This window comes from Papio anubis, chromosome 7 (genome assembly GCF_008728515.1).
Source record: "Papio anubis isolate 15944 chromosome 7, Panubis1.0, whole genome shotgun sequence".
In the NCBI taxonomy this organism is placed as follows: Eukaryota; Metazoa; Chordata; class Mammalia; order Primates; family Cercopithecidae; genus Papio; species Papio anubis.
The window spans coordinates 33,233,725-33,249,438 of record NC_044982.1 but is presented as its reverse complement, the minus strand read 5'-3'; the positions used below and the strand labels follow the sequence as shown (position 1 = coordinate 33,249,438).

The window sequence follows — 15,714 nt, the reverse complement described above, 5'->3', positions numbered from 1 at the left end:
CACACCTGAAGAAGGCATGGAAGATCCATGCCGCTTTATACCTTGCCCTATGCATCTCTTCCATCTGTCTCATTTGTAATATCCTTTATAATAACCCTATAAATGCAAACGAAGTGTTTCCCTGAGTTCTGTGAGCCACTCTAGCAAATTAACTGAACCAAAAGAGGGAGCTGTGGTAACCCTGATTTATGGCTAATCAGCCAGAAGCACAGGACACAACCTGGGGCTGGCAATTGAAGTAGGGGATTGAGCCTTCAACCTGTGGGATCTGATTCTATCTCCAAGTAAATAATATCAGAATTGAGTTAAAATGTAGGATACCCAGCTGGTGTCTGCCAAAGAATTGAGTGGTTGCTGGTAGATAGAAATCCCCATACATTTTGGTAACCAGAGATGCTGTGTTATATTGAGTTTGTATTCGTTTGATTTTTCTTATATCTCCTGTGTACTATTCTGGTAAGGAATGTTGACAGTAAGAGAGACTGTGGGTTTGTGGGGGCAACAGGTATATGGAAACTCTCTATTTTTTTGCTCAATTTTGCTATAAACCTGAAACTGTTCTAAAAAAATTAAGTCTTACAAAAACTAACCAAAAAAACAAACAAAAAAAAAACGGGATGGTACTCATGAACAATAACAATTAACTGGCTATAAACAAACAAAACAAAGAAGTACAGATCTGGAAGGTTCATGTAAAAGGCACCAGAGCACATCCATATGTACAAGGGAAACCACTAACAAAATATGTAAGACTAGATTTTTTTTTTTTTTTTGAGACAGAGCCTTGCTCTGTCGCCCAGGCTGGAGTGCAGTGGTGCGATCTCGGCTCACTGCAAGCTCTGCCTCCTGGGTTCACGCCATTCTCCTGTCTCAGCCTCCCGAGCAGCTGGGACCACAGGTGCCTGCCACCATGCCCGGCTAATTTTTTGTATTTTTAGTGGAGACGGGGTTTCACCATGCTAGCCAGGATGGTCTCGATCTCCTGACCTTGTGATCCGCCCACCTCGGCCTCCCAAAGTGCTGGGATTACAGGCGTGAGCCACTGCGTTGGGCCTAAATTTGTTTTTGAGACAGGGTCTCAGTCTCACCCAGGCTGGAGAGCAGTGGGGTGCAATCAGAGCTCACTGCAGCCTCAAACTGCTGGGCTCAAGTAATCTTCCTGCCTCAGCCTTCATGAGTAGCTATGACCACGTGCACACACCACCATGTCCAGCTAAATTTTTAGGATTTTTTGTAATGACAAGGTCTCACTATGTTTGCCCAGGCTGGAATCAAACTCCTGAGCTCAAGTGATTCCTCTGCCTCAGCCTCCCAAAGTGCTAGCATTACAGGCGTGAGCCACTGTACCCAACCAAAAACTTTTTAATCATGGTGGAAACAGACCTCATAATTCAAATCCAGTTTCTGCAGCTATTTTTCTTCAACAGATGAAGAAAAATACTACTAATCAACAATACCTCCTTGATCACAAATAAATTTCTAGAAAAAATGATTGATTCCCTATCTGCTATATGGATCCTAAAACATAAAAATAATAACTAAAAATAGCAGGAGCAGATGCCTTTTACTGAGAGCCCATAAATTATTGCACCGTACGTATAATATCTAATCTTTCTAACAATCCTCAGAGATTACACACTACATTACTATCTCAGAGAGATTAACTGATTTGCCTAAGAACACACAACAACTATGTAGTATAACCAGGAATCAAATATAATCTTCTACTATAAAGTCTGTGCTTTCATTCTACCCCAATGTCCATATACCAAACAATTATAACAATAATATCTTCCATTGTAGCACCTCCAATGTATTAGGCACTGTATTAGGTACTTTACATAAATTATCTCCTTCATACTTCACGACTGCCCTAAAAGTCAGATATTATTAATTCCATTTTACAGATGAGGAAATAGAGGCTTATAAATTCAGTAACTTGCCCAATGTCTCAAGATTCAAGCCAAGTTTCACTTTGCATTATCAAAAGTTCACTTTCACAACTAAATTTAAAACTCTTTACTATTTTTAGTCCTTTTGTTCTCCACACTATCCAGTTAAATGTTACTATGTAATAATAAAGCACCTATGTGCTGAACAAATGAACACAATTTTGATATAAAATAAATATAATCATATAACTGTGACAGATGTTAACTGGTTACTCAAAAAGTCATTCCCAAATCCCTACTCCCTCCTTGCCTCTCATTACAGAGGCCAAAAGACGAAAACAGCTAGAGGTGACCATATGACCCAATTTTGGCCCTTGGAACATTAGAAGTGACTTGCTGGAATCAATAATAAGAAAGCTTTTCCTTGGCAGTGTCTTTTTCCTTCTTCCTTGAACGTAGGTGGAAGGCTGGAGCTGCAGTAGCTGTCTTAAGACCATGAAAGGCCAAGTAAATCACAAATTCATAGGCCCCAGCAATGTTGAACCATTAAAGCAACATGAGCAACTGCCAACTTCAGATTTATGTAAGCTTTATAGTTGGGTTTTCAATTACTTACAGCTTGATTCACCCCTTATATATCACCGTATCAGAAACTCTACCACAATTTTAACTGTAAGTAACTTCCTGGCCAATAATTAAAAACGAAGTCACGTACTAGTTCTAAATTAGTCTGACAAAATTACAATCTCCTGATGAGGACTATTTTGAGTGGGAGCTGTGAGAAGATAGAGCTGAGGAAAGAATGAGAGACAAGAATACAGAATCAGGGAGCTCCCTGGGCTCTGAATTGCGCACATGGTTAAGAGCTCAGACTCTCAAAATAATCACCAAGAGTATATCATCAGAAGGGACACATCCTTGAATAATAATATAAGCCTTCAAGAGATTGGTGGGGCATGGCAGCTCATGCCTGTAACCCCAGCACTTTGGGAGGCCAAGGCAGGCAAATAACTTGAGGCCAGGAGTTTGAGACCAACCTGGCCAACATGGCGAAACCCTGTCTCTATTAAAAATACAGAAAAAAAGAGGCCGGGTGTGGTGGCTCACGCCTGTAATCCCAGGACTTTGGGAGGCCAAGGTGGGCAGATCATGAGGTCAGGAGTTTGAAACCAGTCTGGCCAATATGGTGAAACCCCGTCTCTACTAAAAATACAAAACTTAGCCAGGTATGGTGGCACGGCCCTGTAGTCCCAACTACTCAGGAGACCGAGGCAGAAGAATCACTTGAACCCCAGAGGCGGAGGTTGCAGTGAGTCAAGATCGCCTGGGTGACAGAGCAAGACTCCGTCCGAAAAAAAAAAAGATTAGCCAGGCATTGTGGCGCACGTCTGTCATCCCACCTACTCGGGAAGCTGAGACACAAGAATCACTTGAGCCTGGGAAGCAGAGGTTGCAATGAGCTGAGATTGTGCCACTGAACTCCAGTGTGGGCGACAAAGCAAGGCTATGTCTCAAAAAACAAAAAAAGGTTTTTTAAAAAAAAAGAGAGATAACATGCTTCAAAACAAAAGTTAAGACTCTTGTCCAAAAAAATTCATAATTAATTTTCTTAGGTATGATCAGGTCTTGGGGTTACAGGAAAAAAATAGTTTGCATTTAATAATAAATGTTTACTGAAGTATAACATCCTTTTTCTTAGAAGATGCATGCTCAAGTATTTAGAGGTAAATTATCATGATGTCTGCAACTTACTTTCAAGTGGTTTATATAAAAGAGGATACATACATATTAGAATACACATATAAAGTATGGGAAAATATGAAAAAATATTTCAATATCAGTGGGGGATATACAGATGTTCAACATACGTCTTACAACATTCTGCACATTTGAAATATCGCATAATAAAAAGTTAATGTTAATTTCCTGGTTTTGGTATTGTACTACAGCTATGTAGCTATGTAACTGGGTAAAGGACACAGAGGATTTCATTTTCCTATTTGTATACCTTTCTGTGAATCTAAAATTATTTCTTTTCTTTTTTTTTCTTTCCTTTTTTTTTTTTCTAGAGACGGAGTCTTGCTCTGTCACCCAGGCTGGAGTGCAATGGTGTGATCTTAGCTCACTGCAACCTCCGCCTCCTGGGTTCAAGCAATTCTTCTGTCTCAGCCTCCCGAGTAGCTGGGATTACAGGCATGCGCCACCGTGCCCAGCTGATTTTTATATTTTTAGTGGAGACAGGGTTTCACCATGTTGGCCAGGCTGGTCTCGAACTCCTGACCTAGTGACGTGCCCGCCTCCGCCTCCCAAAGTGCTGGGATTACAGACGTGAGAAAATTATTTCAAAGCAAAAAGTTAAAAATGTTGGGAAGATTTCTTGCTTGGTAAGATGAAGTAAATACATCTCCCTTTATCTTCCAGTTAACTATAACACTGGGACAGAATGCATGAACAGCTATTTGAAGACGCTGTAAATATCACAGGTGGATCCAGGGAAATCACCAGAATTCCAACTACCCCCAAACCAGCTATGAGTTTATCATTTTTTTTCCCTCTAGTATCCTCCAACCTGAACTCAACACAACCTAAAACCCAGAACTGAGCACAATGGTGCAGGCGGAGAGAGAAACACAACCCTCTAGCTCTGGCTCAAGGCCAGTAAAGGGAACTCCTATAGCTCAGAGAAGATGAGGGAAATCCTTTGGGTATTTTTTTCTCTTTTTTTTTTTTTTTTTTTTGACAGGGTCTCACTCTGTTTCCCAGGCTAGAATGCAGTAGCACAATCACAGCTCGCCACAACCTCAAACTCCTGGGCTCAAGTTATCCTCCCGCCTCGTCCCCCCAGAGTGCTAGCATTACAGGTGTGAGCCACTGTGCTCAGCAGCTTGGGAAAACTCCATACTCTCATGTGTCAGTCCCCAGGTCATCCATGGTGGGGGCAGCAGCAACAGCAGAAGAATCTGGGAATGGAAAGCCACCTCCAGGAACAAAACTTTTGAAGGAAGGGAACCTTTCTCTCCATCCAGTGGAGCCTTGCCTCCAAGTGGGCAGGACAAACTCCATTGTTTTGGGTTTTTTTCCCTTCTCTTTCTGTCTGTAGGAAAGTGACCCCATAATGTTGTTTATGAACTGCTGGGCTCATCCTCAACCTGTGTAGGTATGCATCTGATATCAACCGGCATAATAAAAACTTTGATAACTGAGATAATGAATAGACCTACACCCAGATCCCAGACTGACCACTGGATGAAACACTTGTGGGACAGATCTGAATAACACTGCCAAAGCTCAGAAAACTGAATTTATATGGAACCACAACCCACCGAAGACTAAAATAAAAATACCAATATTCTCCACAGAATATAAAGAAAACTGGCCAGGCACAGTGGCTCATGCCTGTAATCCCAGAACTTTGGTAGGCCGAGACAGGCAGATCACATGAGGTCAGGAGTTCCAGACCAGCCTAGCCAACATAGCAAAATCCCATCTCTACTAAAAATACAAAATTAACCAGGCATGGTGGTGCACACCTGTAATCCCAGCTACTTGAGGTGGGGATCACACCTGTAATCCCAGCACTTTGGGAGGCTGAGGCAGGCAGATCACTGAAGGTCAGGAGTTCAAGTCCAGCCTGGCCAACATGGTAAAACCCCATCTCTACTAAAAATACAAAAATTAGCCAAGTGTGGTGGCGCATGCCTGTAATCTCAGCTATTTTGGAAGCTGAGACACGAGAATCACTTGAACCTGGGAGGTGGAAGGTGCACTGAGCCAAGATCACACCACTACCCTCCAGCCTAGGAGACAGAGCAAGACTGTCTCAAAAAAATACATAAGTAAATAAAATAAATAAATAATAATAATAACGGGTATAGAGCTTCAGTTTTGCAAGATCAAAGGAGTTCTGAATATTGGCTGCAGAGCAATGTGAATGCACTTAACATTTAAAGATGGTTAAAATGGTAAATTTTTATGATATGCTAATTACTTCCCTACTCCAAATGTTAAACACTTTTGTTAAACACTTCATTCACAGAAAGTACTATACCTTTTAATAATTAGGACTAGAGGGTACAGGAGGGTTAGGAGTAATAAAAAAATCATGTAACTTCTGTATTAACAAAAACCTGTAAAAACATGAACTGAATGTTGTTTTTCAAATAAGAATCATTGTAATTTTAGAACCAGGAATCTCATTTTAAAAAATGGTAAGTAGGAGAACACTAATCTCTAAGCAATATAACTTACTTCTTCCAGAATTACTAAAAGTCCTTTTTGCATTTTAAAATAATTTGTACAGGCCCTGCACAGTGGTGCACACCTATAGTCCCAGCTATGCAAAGACACAGGTACGCTATGATCGCGCCTATGAATAGCCACAGCACTCCAGCCTTGGCAATACATAGTAAGACCTGTCGCTAAAAAAATAAATACATAAAAATAAAATTAACTTTACATAGTCATGTATCTTTACCCAAGAACTTTATCATTTACTTCCTTCCAAGGATTACATAAAGTACCAAAATAAACACTACCATATTTGTAATTTCTTAAGAGTGTTTAGGAACTTTTGTTGTTATTTGTTTCAGAGAACAGTATTTCACTATTTGAGAGATTTTCATCCCCTTAGGTACAGGCCTACAGAAGATAATGTATTCAATAGATCTGTATCAGATATCAGCAATTAACCTACTCTGACTTCTTAAAAGCAAAAGGGAGCTAAAAACAAATGTTTAAAACAAAAAGTCAAGTTAAATGCTTAAAGGCTTTCTGTATGCTTGCACATATATGCATATATTTGTTATTTAAGATATAGTATTTTACATTACCTATAATCATTATTCCTAATCTGTCTATTGTAAAATACCTTATCTTGGTTTTATTTATTTATTTTTGGGTTTTTTTAGAGACAGAGTCTCTCTCTGTCACCCAGGCTGGAGTGCAGTGGCACAGATCTCAGCTCACTATAACCTCCACCTCCTGGGCTCAAGGGATTCTCCCACTTTAGCCTCCAGAGTAGCTGGGGTTACAGGCGTGCACCACCACACCCAGCTAATTTTTTGTATTTTTAGTAGAGACGGGGTTTCCCTATTTTGGCCAGGCTGGCCTCCAACTCCCTGCCTCAAGTAATCCACCCATCTGGGCCTCCCAAGGTGCTGGGACGGCAGGAGTGAGCCACTATGCCAGGCCTCATCTTGTTTTTAAATGCAAAAAAAAAACAAAACTCACTCCTGTCATCCCAGCCCTTTGGGAGGCCAAGGTGAGCAGATGGCTTGAGCCTACGAGTTCAAGACAAGCCTGGGCAATACAGCAAAACCCCATTTCTACAAAAAATACAAAAATTAGCCAGGCATGGAAGCTTGCATCTGTAGTCCCCATTACTCTGGAGACTGAGATAAGAGGAGCACTTGAGCCCGGAGGCGGAGGCTATAGTGCTAACTGCACTCCTCCCTGGGCAAAAGAGGAAGACCCTATCTCAAAACAAAACAAAAACAAAAACAGCTTTCTCAATTACTGTACCTTTTGAACTAAAATATATTGTTTCACAAAAATCAGTCAATTCTGATCATTAACATTTGAGAATTAACAAACTTCTGATATTGCCTCTATTGACACACTAGGTGGTTCAGTTTTTCTCCATTATAGAATTTTACCTGCAAATACTAGGGAAATAGTGCTGAGCCAACTCTGTTAAATTAAACTCATTATGATGTAAATCACTTTGGAATGAGAAAGTATCTAGATAGCAAGAAAATCTTCTGGGTCTTCTGCTTCCTAAAGCCTATTGTCCATTCCTATAGTGAACAGACGACAATCACATGTAATGTTTACAGAATTCTCTAAAAATATTTTCCATCACATCCAGAATTTGAGTATTAGTTATATTCAAACCTGCCACAGGCAGTTTATATAACTGGTGGCAGTCAATAAGGCAACCAAATACTCTATAACTTTGCAGTTTTCTCATCCCACTGAAAAAACTTGGCCAGGCGTGATGGCTCAACGCCTGTAATCCCAGCACTTTGGGAGGCCGAGGCATGTGGATCACGAGGTCAGGAGATCGAGACCATCCTGACCAACATGGTGAAACCCCATCTCTACTAAAAATACAAAAAATTAGCTGGGCGAGGTGGCACATGCCTGTAGTTCCAGCGACTCGGGAGGCTGAGGTAGGAGAATGGTGTGAACCTGGGAGGCGGAGCTTGCAGTGAGCGGAGACTGTGCCACTGCACTCCAGCCTGGGCGACAGCGCAAGACTCCGTCTCAAAAAAAAGAAGAAAAACTTAAGATATTTACCAGAAATTTAGCACAATCCTGGAAAAATTGTACACAATCCTGTACAATCCTGAAAAAGACTTCCCTTAAAGAAACAGAGACAGACAAAACAAACATGGAGGTATATAATGATTATATTGGCATTCGGTCCTCAAATTTATATTGGAAATCAATTTCCCAAATAATTCTCAAATTATTCAAACAAACAAGAAAAAAAAAGACCCAAGTAGGCTTTGAACTAACACGTTCTTAAAACAACAACCACCCAACTCCAAACTACAAATCTTATCTTCCATCTTGTTTATAAACTCTCTACTTTTGATTGTAGCAGTATACTGTTTTGTTGACACAAAAGAAAATTCCAGGCCAGATACAGTGGCTCATCCCTATAATCACAACACTTTGGGAGGCCGAGGACAGTGGATCACCTGAGGTCAGGAGTTCAAGACCAGCCTGACCAGCATGGTGAAACCCCATCTCTACTAAAAACACAAAATTAGCCAGGCGTGGTGGCACATGCCTACAATCCCAGCTACTTGGGAGGCTGAAGCAGGAGAATCACTTCAACCCAGGAAGCAGAGGTTGCAGTGAGCCGAGATTATGCCATTGCATTCCAGCCTGGGCAACAAGAGCAAACCTCTTTCTATAAAGAAAGAAAGAAAAGGAAGAAAAAGAAGAAAAGGAAGAAAAGAAAGAAAGAAAATTCCAAATCTATTTCACTTTTTTTCTGTTTAGACATCTTATTTTCAATATCATACTCTACTACACAAGAACACATCAAATTCTTATTGAACTCATACACCATAATATCCTGCAAATATTCCTCTTTTTAATATATTTCATGTTATCTATATTACCTTAAAAGTAATACAAATCGTGGCAAATATTTTCCAAAGATGCCTACAACATTAGATTCCATCCCATATGCTCTTCTTACAATGTGATGTTGATCTTTCAAGTGGTGGGGTCTATGTCCACAGCTTCCTTGAAACCTGGGAGGACCTTTACAACTACATCAACTGGTAGGACAGAGCAAAGTAACACTATGTGACTTCCAAAATCAAGTCAAATATGCCATGCACCTTTGCCTTCCTCTCTTGGGATGCTCTCTCTCTTGGAACCCAGGTACCATGCTGTGAAGAAGCCGAGCAGCCACAAGGAGAGGTCACATGAAGGTGTTCTTGCCAACAGCCAGCATTAACCACCAGATATGTGAGTGAGCAAGCCTGCCTTCAAATGATTCCGGTTCCCAGCCACTGAGCCACTCCAACCCTTCTAGCCATCTTACCTCATGCTATATGTTAACAGAGACAAGTATCCCTACCAATCAAGCCTTGCTCAAATTGCAAATACATGAACAAAATAAATGACTGTTGTTTTAAGCCACTAAGTTTGAGGTACTTTGTTACACAGCAATAGATAACTGCAACACAAGCTCATAAATACAATCAGGAAAACAGACAAAAAGAAAAACAATTTTAATTATTCTAAGTTTTACCATTATAAAACATTTTGACACACATCTTACAATTAAGAAAACGTTTTGCCCTACCCACCTAATATTCCAAGTGATTTTATCAGGACAAAGGGTTATATTTGTAAAGGCAATAAAATGTTTGTATCTAACTACAAACAGGAAGAAAGACTGTTAGCCTTCAATCCACTTTGCTTATCCTTAAATATCTCTTTCACTTACCTGTCCTAAGTGAGGTGTCTGAGGATTGCTGGCCCACCAATATTCCAATCTATGGATATAGATCAAGACCTTGAGTTGTAACAGCAGCTGCACTGGCACTTTTCCCCAGAAGAAGTTGCTTAAGCCTCAAATCTGAAATTTTCAAGTAAAGAAAATCTTAAATATACATACCTCCTTTCAATCACTTAAAATTTCACTTCTATAGTTGAGTAAGGACTGATGGAGTTGGTTAGGATACATGGAAGTGAATGCACAGGTTTCACTAAAAATAGAGTTGGCCTGTGCAATTCTTGAAACAGGGCAAAAATAATAACAATTTTAAAAACTGAGGTGGATAATATGCATTCAGGTTCCAGCCTTACATTCTTTTTTTTTTTTTTTTTTTTGAGACGGAGTCTCGCGCTGTGTCACCCAGGCTGGAGTGCAGTGGCGCGATCTCGGCTCACTGCAAGCTCCGCCTCCCAGGTTCACGCCATTCTCCTGCCTCAGCCTCCGAGTAGCTGGGACTACAGTCGCCCGCCACCACGCCCGGCTAGTTTTTTGTATTTTTAGTAGAGACGGGGTTTCACCATGTTAGCCAGGATGGTCTCGATCTCCTGACCTCGTGATCCACCCGCCTCGGCCTCCCAAAGTGCTGGGATTACAGGCTTGAGCCACCGCGCCCGGCCCAGCCTTACATTCTTAAGAGCTATATGATCTCAGTTAAGTAACAAATTCTCTGTGCATAAGTCTGATCATGTGATGAAGACTGAGGGAACCAGATCAAAATTTTGAGCTAGGAGTCAGCAGACCTGGATCATTCTCCCTTGCTGTAAGAACTTTGATACGTCTCTATGGGCTCGATTTTATCATCTCTAAAAGGGGAGGGTTGAATTAAATAGTGGTTGTTCAAATCTAACTCCTGAACAGATGCCAGCCATGACTAAAAACTATTTATAAAGTTACCAATTATGCTTACTATGAGACTGTCCTTCCTACATTTTTGGTGTTAAAATGGCTTATTTTATGAGATTATGTGACAGTAGCAGTAGATGGTAGCAGTTGTTAAAGTTCTCCGTAGCCAAAATAAAGAGCTGTAATTCTGTGTAAGCAATCTATAAATTCTTTTTAGAAATTCTAGTGTCTGTATGATTTACGTGAACTCTAAAATTCCTTATACTTCTGACATCCTACATACTCACTATTCAACTAATATTTATTAGGTATCCAATATGTAACAGGTAGTCTACTTGTTGCTGGGCTACCCAAAACCTAAGATTAGTCCCTCCTCTGAAAAGCTCCCAATTTTAATAGGGAAATAGACACATATATCTCAAATATAATATAAATGGGTTAAGTCTTCTAATACAGGTTATGAATCTTATAATACATGGGAGGAAGAATGATAGAATGGATTTTGTTTTGTATTTTGGAGACTGGGTCTCGCTCTGTCTGCCGGCCTGAAGTGCACTGGCGTGATCTCGGCTCACTGCAGCCTCAACCTGCCAGGCTCAAGAGATCCTCTCACCTCTGCCTCCTGAGTAGCTGGGACTACAGGCATGTGCCACCATGACCGGCTAATTTTTGGGGGGAGGTAGAGGGTGGGGGTGGGGGTAGGTACAGATGAGGTCTCACTATGTTGCCCAGGCTGAATGAATGAATTTTACAACTTAATAAGCTTTTAAAGTGAGTTTTGTAGTTGTAGGATGAGTTAATTATAACCTCTTTAAACCTCAGTTTATTTGTAAAACAATAATGATTACAGATACCAGAGTTGTGGTACACAGATAAGATGCTATAAGAGGCCATTACAAAAAGTGAAAACGTTCAGCTCACACACCTTCCAGGAGACAAAAAAAAAAAATCATTTAATAATGACACGGTGCAAAAAGAGTGTAAATATGTATTTGTTTAAAACACTGTAAAACTCAGTGGTGCTTTTCTTCACTAGCTTCTAAGCAGCTGAAGGTTATAACCAAGTTTGCACCACTTTATATTCCTAGCATCTAGTACAATGCCTAATAAATAGCCAGCATCAATAAACAGTTTATTAGAAAAACTGATTGAATAAATTGGTAAATGGCTAATCTATTTTTACAGAAATTAAAGTTACAGTAGCTAAAAGTAAAAATTCTTAGAACTTTTATCCAAAACTAATTTTATTTATTTATTTATTTATTTAGAGACGGAATTTCGCTCGTTACCCAGGCTGGAGTGCAATGGCACGATCTGGGCTCACCGCAACCTCCACCTCCCGAGTTCAAGCGATTCTCCTGCCTCAGCCTCCCGAGTAGCTGGGATTACAGGCATGTGCCACCACGCCCAGCTAATTTTTTTGTATTTTTAGTAGAGACGGGGTTTCTCCATGTTGGTCATGCTGGTCTTGAACTCCCAACCTTAGATGATCTGCTCACCTCGGCCTCCCAAAGTACTGGGATTACAGGTGTGAGCCACTGCACCCGGCCCCAAAACTAATTTTAAATGTGTATTTTGTGCCCACATCTGTCATATTGCAATCTGAATATACATGCATATTTTAAAAGCAAAATAAATTCACCAGACAAGGCAATAGTGCTGTTCCTGAATAAGAAGACAAGAAGCAGTTAACTTTTTTTTTTTTTTAGAGACAGGGTCTTGATCTGTTGCCCAGGCTAGAGTGCAATGGTGCCTCACTGCACAATCATGCCTCACTGCAGTCTCAAACTCAAACTCAAATGAGGCACAATCATGCCTCACTGCAGTCTCAAACTCCTGGGCTCAGTGATCCTCCCACCTCAGCCTCCCAAGAAGCTAGGACTACAGGTGCATGCCACCATGCCCAGCTAATTTTTAAAAAATTTTTCTGTAAAGACAGTCTCGCACATGCTGGTCTCAAACTCCTGGGCTTAAGCAGTCCTCCTCGCTTGGCCTCTCAAACTGCTGTTTACAGGCATGCACCACCACACCCAGCTGGGCAGCTAACATTTAATGGGGACTGATTATTTGCCAAAAGCTCTTCTAAGCCCCTCCTAGGGATTATCCCATTTAATCCTGAATAACTCTCATGAAATTGACTATTTTTTTAAGAGATGAGGGGTCCTGGCTGGGCACAGTAGCACATGCTTGTAATCCCAGCACTTTGGGAGGCTGATCAGGTGGATCACCTGAGGTCGGGAGTTTGAGACCAGCCTGACCAACATAGAGAAACCCTGTCTCTACTAAAAATATAAAATTAACTGGGCGTGGTGGCACATGCCTGTAATTCCAGCTACTCGGGAGGCTGAGGCAGGAGAATTGCTTGAACCCAAGAGGTGGAGGATGCGGTGAGCCAAGATCGCATCATTGCACTCCAGCCTGGGCAACAAGAACGAAACTCCGTCACACAAGAGAAAAAAAAAAAAAAAAAAAAGAGAGATGGGGGGGGTCTTGCTCTGTTGCCCCAAGAGCCATGATGGTCATCGCTCACTGCAGCCTGAACCTCCCAAGCTCAAGTGATCCTTCTGCCTCTCAGCCTTTCAAGTAGCTAGGACTACAGACATGTGCCACCATGTCTGGTCAATTCTTCTTACTTTTTGTATAAGCAGGGTCCGTCACATTGCCCACACTGGTTTCAAACTCCAGGCCTCAAGTGTCTTCCCACCTTGGCATTACAAGCATGAGCCACTGTGTCCAGCCAAAAGCAACTATTAAATACTCTCATTTTATAACTAGGAAAATTAAGGCACAAATAACTTTCAAGATCACAAAAATACGAAATAGTGGGTATGGGGTTTTTAAAAGAGTAGTAAAATAAAATGGGTTGTCTGACTCCAGAGCCTATTTTTTATTATTATTATTATTATTTATTATTACCATTTTTTGAGACAGTCTCACTCTGTCACCCAGGCTGGAGTGCAGTGGCGTGATGTCGGCTCACTGCAACCTCTGCCTCCCCTGGGTTAAAGCAATTCTCCTGCCTCAGCCTCCCGAGTAGCTGGGACTAAAGGCACACAACACCACACCCAGCTAATTTTTGTATTTTTAGTAGAGACAGGGTTTCACCATGTTGGCCAGGCTGGTCTTTAACTCGGGCCCTCGTGATCCACCCGCCTTGGCCTCCCAAAGTGCTGGGATTACAGGCGTGAGCCACTCTGCCTATTTTTTAATTAAATAATTTTGTATTTAAAAATCAGATTTTACCAGAACTGGGAATATTTGCTTCTAATGATTTGATTCTTTTTCTAAAAAATAAGGCCGGGCATGGTGGCTCACACTTGTAATCTCAGCATTTTGGGAGGCCAAGATGGGTGGATCACCTGAGGTCAGGAGTTCGAGACCAGCCTGGCCAACACGGTAAGACCTCGTCTCTACCAAAAATACAAAAATTAGCTGGGCCTGGTGGTGCGCATCTGTAGTCCCAGCTACTCAGGAGGCTGTGGCACAAGAATCGCTTGAACACAGGAGGCAGAGGTTGCAGTGAGCTGAGATTGTGCCATTGCCCAGACTGTGCCACTGCACTCCACACTCCAGTCTGGATGACAGAGCAAGACTCCGAGTCAAAACAAAACAAAAACAAACAAAACAGTTATTTTATCATGTATGCTAAACACGAAGATATGATACAGTTCCTGCCTTCAAAAGCCCACAAACCAATGCAGTATTATAACATTAAGTAGTCACACCTGAATTTTACTGTTTTAAATTTAATTATCTCAATGTTTTCTTTTTTTTTTTTTTTTTTTTTGATACAGAGTCTCACTCGGTCACCCAGGCTGGAGTGCAGTGGCACAATCTCAGCTCACTGCAACCTCCATCTCCCGGGTTCAAGGGATTCTCAGGCCTCAGCCTCCAGAGTAGCTGGGACTACAGGCACACGCCACCACACTCGGCTAATTTTTTTGTATTTTTAGTAGAGACAGGGTTTCACCATGTTGGCTAGGTTGGTCTCGAACTCCTGACCTCAAGTGACTGCCCATCTCAGCCTCCCAAAGTGCTGGTATTACAGGTGTGAGCCACCACACCCGGCCTTCATTTACTCTTAATTCCAAGTATTACAGCCTTAAGTTTTCAGAGAATATAGGAAAGGTTTATATGGTCTTAAAGGAAAAATTAGTTAAAAACCAAGAGAAACTCATTTTGCATGGCCATCTACTTTCAGATAATGTTGCAGGGGTGTTTGTTTGTTTTGAGCAGGGTCTCACTCTGTCGCTCTGGCTGGAATGCAGGGATGTAATCATGGCTCACTGCAACCTCCACTTCCTGGCTCAAGCAATTCTCCAGCCTTGGCCACCTGAGTAGCTGGGACTACGGGTGCAAGCCACCAACACCCGGCTAATTTTTCATAGAGATGGGGTTTCACCATGATGCCCAAGCTAGTCTTGAACTCCTGAGCTCAAAGCAATCTGCCCTTCTCGGCCTCCCAATTTGCTGGGATTACAGGCATGAACCATAGTGCCTGGCCCCCAGATAACGATTTTTTTTTTTTTTTTTGAGACGGAGTCTCGCTCTGTCGCCCAGGCTGGAGTGCAGTGGCGCAATCTCGGCTCACTGCAAGCTCCGCCTCCCGGGTTCACGCCATTCTCCTGCCTCAGCCTCCCGAGTAGCTGGAACTACAGGTGCCCACCACCAAGCCCAGCTAATTGTTTTGTATTTTTAGTAGAGACGGGGTTTCACCGTGTTAGCCAGGATGGTCTCGATCTCCTGACCTCATGATCCACCCGCCTCGGCCTCCCAAAGTGCTGGGATTACAGGTGTGAGCCACCGTGCCCGGCTGATAATGATGTTTTAAAAATACACACAAAACACAGAATAAGAACAGCTGAATTTCATTACCAATAGATGCTCTAACAAAACAATTTCAGATGTAATTTGCAAAATGCTATTTTTAGCCAACAATGTGTTTCACTTCATCAC

At 41.6% G+C, this 15,714-nt stretch overlaps 1 protein-coding gene across 18 annotated transcripts in view; it reads right to left on the bottom strand.

Annotated features, from left to right (window-relative positions):
- Nucleotides 1–15,714, bottom strand: part of NUMB (NUMB endocytic adaptor protein) — a 199,167-nt gene that overhangs the window by 132,313 nt on the left and 51,140 nt on the right. For 16 of the 18 annotated variants that reach the window (XM_031668005.1, XM_021941363.2, XM_017961342.3 and 13 more), the window contains one exon: nucleotides 9,865–9,996. The exons of the other annotated variants lie outside the window; for them this stretch is intronic. The gene's annotated coding sequence lies outside the window, so the exon portion shown is untranslated. The remainder of the gene's footprint in view (nucleotides 1–9,864; nucleotides 9,997–15,714) is intronic. 18 annotated transcript variants of the gene reach the window in all.